Here is a 5,064-nt window from a genome sequence, read left to right as displayed (position 1 = left end):
GGATATCTGCAATAGTGTCAACATTAACAAATTTAATTAAAGAAAAAGAATCAAGTTTTAAAACATTTAAACAAGAATATTCTATAGTGTCTAGTGATTCACCCTTGGGTGATGAAACCATAATAATAGTAATAATTACTCTAAAATTTAAGATAGTGGTTATAGTTGTATGGAGCAAGGGGGCTATATTTTATATTGGGCATTTGGAAGAGCTTCTGGGGTGGCTATTTTTTTTTTAGCCTGGATGGTGGTTACAAGGATATTATTTGTATAATTCACTAAACTCTACATATGTTTTGTATAGTTTTCTGCATCTTTATTTTTATTTCTTTAAATACTGAGTTTAATTTCACATGTATATTTTTGTCTCTCCACCATTGCCATTTATCTGACCACTACTACTACTACTATGTCCTATCATAACATTCCATACATATTTAAAACCAAGCAAAGGGTGGAGTTCCATTTTTAAAAACTAGACAGGCATTTTGGACAATACAACTTGGCAATGGAACCTGGACAACATTTATCAGACACGGTAGGGAAGGTTCTCACTCTGCATTATATAAAGGATAGCCAGATATCAACTGTTACAGAAATGAAATAAGATGGAAAAATTTAACAAACTATTTAAACTATTTTCTTAAAGAGACTTCCTCCACTGCCAGAGATCTTGAATAGCCTCCACATCAGTCATAATTAATGAACTTGGCTTCCACTTTGGGAAGAGAACCACCCTTTTCTATATTTGTTTGCATTTTTGCTTTAATGTTTTCTACAGAACTAGGTCCTCTCCATGTTTTAGGTTTTTCTCCTGGTTTTTTTTTTTAATGATTTAACTTATTTTATTATAAATCTTATGATTAAATAATTAAGTTAGTTGAAAGTAACATAAAAAAGCCTTTTTGTTTTCCAGAATGAAGGTTATTGAAAATAACTCCTCAAACATTCAATTGCAAATAGACAAAATAAAACAACTTAGGGCAGAGTATGATGTGAAAGAAGTAAAACATTTTCCTTTCTCCAAAGATCCTTCAAAACCTATTCCAGGTACTATATTTTCTGTAAAGTATTTGAAAGAAATTCTAACTGTTACCAGTTATTACCTATTACACAAGTTAGTATGTATGTGCTATGTATATATCTTCTTTATTTTTAAGATTTTATTTTTTTTATTAAGGTATTGTATGTGTACATATCTTACTATTGCCCCCCACCCCACTCCCATACATGCCCGCACCTCCCAATGTTTTGCATCCTTTGGTTATTCTTTTTTTAAATTTATTTTTATTAAGGTATTATATGTGTACATATCTTACCATAGCCCCCCCCGACCCCACTCCCATACATGCCCTCACCATCCAATGTTTTGCATCCATTGGTTACTCTTATATGCATGCATATAAGTCCTTCAGTTGATCTCTTATTTCCCCCACCTCGCCCTAACCTTCCCGCTGTAATTTGACAGTCTGTTTGATGCTTTACTGCCTCTGTATCTATCTTTTTGTTCATCAGTTTAAAATGTTTTTCATTATCCCCAAATGAGTGAGATCATGTGGTATTTTTCTTTCATTGACTGGCTTATTTCACTTAGCATAATGTTCTCTAATTCCATCCAGGTGCCTACAAATAGTAATAATTCCTTCTTTTTTATGGAAGCATATTATTCCATTGTGTAGATGTACCATAGTTTTCTGATCCAGTCATCTGCTGATGGGCACCTAGGCTGTTTCCAAATCTTAGCTATTGTAATTTGTGCTGCTATGAACATAGGGGTGCATATATCCTTTATGATTGGTGTTTCTGGTTTCTTAGGATATATTCCTAGGAGTGGGATTACTGGGTCAAATGGCAGTTCCATTTTCAGTTTTTTTAGGAAACTCCATACTGTTCTCCATAGTGGCTGCACCAGTCTGCATTCCCACCAGCAGTGCACGAGGGTTCCTTTTTCTCCGAATCCTCGCCAACACTTGTCGTTTGTTGATTTGTTGATGATAGCCATTCTGACAGGTGTGAGATGGTATCGCATTGTTGTTTTGATTTGCACCTCTCAGATAATTAGTGACTTTGAGCATGTTTTCATGTGTCTCTTGGCCTTCCTTCTGTCTTCTTTCGAAAAGATTCTAGTTAGGTCTGTTGCCCATTTTTTTATTGGATCATTTATCTTCCTTTTATTAAGTTGTATAAGCTGCCTGTAGATGTTGGAGATTAAACCTTTATCAGTGATAACATTTGCAAATATGTTCTCCCATACAGTGGGGTTTCTTGTTGTTTTGTTGATAGTTTCTTTTGCTGTGAAAAAGCTTTATATTTTGATGTAGTCCCATTTGTTTATTTTCTCTTTGGCTTCCGTTGCCTAGGGGCAGTATCAGTGAAGAAGTTCTTTCGGCATATGTCTGAGATTTTGCTACCTGTGGATTCCTCTAGTATTTTTATGGTTTCCCGTCGTATATTTAAGTCCTGTATCCACTTTGAGTTTATTTTTGTGTATGGTGTAAGTTGGTGATCTAGTTTCATTTTTTTGCATGTATCTGTCCAATTTTCCCAACACCATTTATTGAAGAGACTGTCTTGACTCCATTGTATGTTCATGCCTCCTTTGTCAAATATTAATTGCGCATAGTGGTTTGGGTCAATATCTGCATTCTCTATTCTATTCCATTGATCTATATGTATGTTCTTGTGCCAGTACCAGGCTGTTTTGAGGACAGTGGTTTTGTGATACAGCTTGAAATCTGGTATTGAGATCCCTCCTACTTTATTCTTCTTTCTCAGGATTGCTGTGGCTATTCGGGGTCTTTTTTTATTCCAGATGAATTTTTGGAGAGTTCTTTCTAGGTCTGTGAAATATGCCGTTGCTATTTTAATGGGGAGTGCATTGAATCTATAGATTGCTTTGGGTAGTATGGAGATTTTAATGATGTTGATTCTACCAATCCATGAACATGGTATGTTCTTCCATCTGTTTACATCTTCCTCTATCTCTTTTTTTCAGTGTCCTGTAGTTTTTCGCGTATAGGTCTTTTACCTGCTTGGTTAGGTTTATTCCTAAGTATCTTAATTGTTTTTGGTGCGATGGTAAATGGGATTGCTTTTTCAGTCTCTCTTTCTGTAAGTTCACTATTGGTGTATAGAAATGCCATAGATTTCTTGACATTAATTTTGTATCCTGCTACATTGCCGAATTCATTTGTTAAGTCTGTTAGTTTTTTGATGGAGTCTTGGTTTTTTATGTACAATATCATGTCATCTGCAAATAAGGACAGCTTTACTTCTTCTTTTTCAATTTGGGTGCCTTTTATTTCTTCTTCTTGTCTAATTGTAATGGCTAATACTTCCAGTACTAAGTCAAACAGGAGTGGTGAGAGTGGGCATCCCTATCTTGTTCCTGTTTTTAGGGGAAATGGTTTTAGTTTTTGCTTATTGAGTATGATGTTAGCTGTGGGTTTATCATATATAGCTATTATTATGTTGAGGTATGATCCTTCTATTCCCACCTTGTTGAGATGCCAGGAGCAATGCCTTGCCCGCGATGCGCTCGAAGATGTCGTTGATGAAGGAGTTCATGATGCCCATTGCCTTGGACGAGATTCCGGTGTTGGGGTGCACCTGCTTGAGCACCTTGTACACACACACCCAGTAGCTCTCCTTGTGGCTGCGCTTGCGCTTCTTGCTGTCCTTCTTCTGTGCCTTGGTCACTGCCTTCTTGGAGCCCTTCTTCGGGGCGGGTGCTGACTTGGCGGGCTCAGGCATGGTCGGGAGCTTGGCAGACTCGTTCCGCTAGAGAGGGAAGTAGTCATTGGTTATTCTTATATGCATGCATATAAGTCCTTCGGTTGATCTTTTGATCTTGGTGTTGATGGTTTTGTTTCTTTTTCATTCTGGTTTGATTTTTGTGCATTTTTGGCTGGACTATCTCATATGGATTTCTTTACTGGAGCTTTTTCTTTGGCTTCCTCATCATCAAAATCATCATCGTCATCATCATCATCATCATCATCATCATCATTATCATCATCCTCTCTCATTGTCCTCATCATCTTCATCAGCATCAAGTTTTACTTTTTTCTGTGGAACCTCGCTACCACCTCCAGGGGTAGAACCATTTCCAGACATACTTAGGAGTTTCACATCCTTCTCTTCATCTTCTGATTCTACATCTCCCTCCACAGCTACTAAGTGCTGTTTACTAATATGCACAGGCCCCGAACTACACTTCAACCGTAAGACCACAGGTGGTGTTATTTCAAAGCCACCTAGAGACACCATTGGCTGTACAGACATTTTTAAAGTTGCCAGTGTTACTTTAATTCGACTGCCTTCATAATTCATTGCCTCTGCTTCAACAATGTGCAGTTCATCCTTTGCTCCAACCCCTAAACTCACTGTTCGTAAAGATAATTTGTGCTCATTTTCATTATTATCCACCTTAAAGTTGTAATCTTTGTTGACCTTTAGTTCACAACCAAAAAGTTAGTTCTGGGGCCTCAGATAGTTCAGAGGGCTCATGTTCATGTCCATAGAATCTTCCATGGGGTGGTAGCATGCACTTAGATGAGAGAGAAGGCAGACAGAGATAAATGGCTTCTGTGCTGCAGAACAGACGAGCAGGATGGAATTGCACCAGGGCCCTGTGTCTTTATGTTAAAACTAGAGGCCCAGTAAATTAATTCGTGCCAACCTCCTGTCATCTCCTCCTCCTGACTGGCCCAGCCCCGATCAGCCCCGATTGGACCCATGCATGAATTTGCCGGCCCACCCTCATCGGCCTATCAGGTCTGGGCCGGCTGGGGGAAGGGGCTGCTGGGATTGGCTTGCGGGACCCGCCCTCAATCGGGGTTGGGGGGCCAATTGGGGGCCGGACTGGCCATGGGGAGGGGCTGTGGGCGGTGGGCCAGCCAGCCACAACCCCGAATGGGGTAGGGGGTGCTGATTGGGGGCCAGCAGCCTGGGGAGGGGCAATGGGTGGTTGGCCGGCTGGCTCTCCTCCTGATTGGAGTGGGGGAGCTGATCTGGGTTGGGGCCGGGTGGGGGAAGGGCTGAAGGAGATTGGCTGGCCAGCCC

General features: G+C 39.8%; 1 pseudogene across 1 annotated transcript; it reads right to left on the bottom strand.

Moving 5' to 3' along the window:
- Positions 1-643: 643 nt before the first annotated feature.
- On the bottom strand, positions 644-4,533 carry LOC308240405 (nucleophosmin-like; annotated as a pseudogene). Its single transcript has 2 exons — positions 3,824-4,533; positions 644-814 (listed from the first exon to the last, which is right to left on the bottom strand). The product of its transcript is annotated as a nucleophosmin-like (transcript).
- Positions 4,534-5,064: the final 531 nt, after the last annotated feature.

Source organism: Plecotus auritus, assembly GCF_963455305.1.
Source record: "Plecotus auritus genome assembly, chromosome: X".
Taxonomy (NCBI): domain Eukaryota; kingdom Metazoa; phylum Chordata; class Mammalia; order Chiroptera; family Vespertilionidae; genus Plecotus; species Plecotus auritus.
The sequence above is the reverse complement of the archived record's forward strand: the minus strand, read 5'-3'. Positions and strand labels throughout refer to the sequence as shown.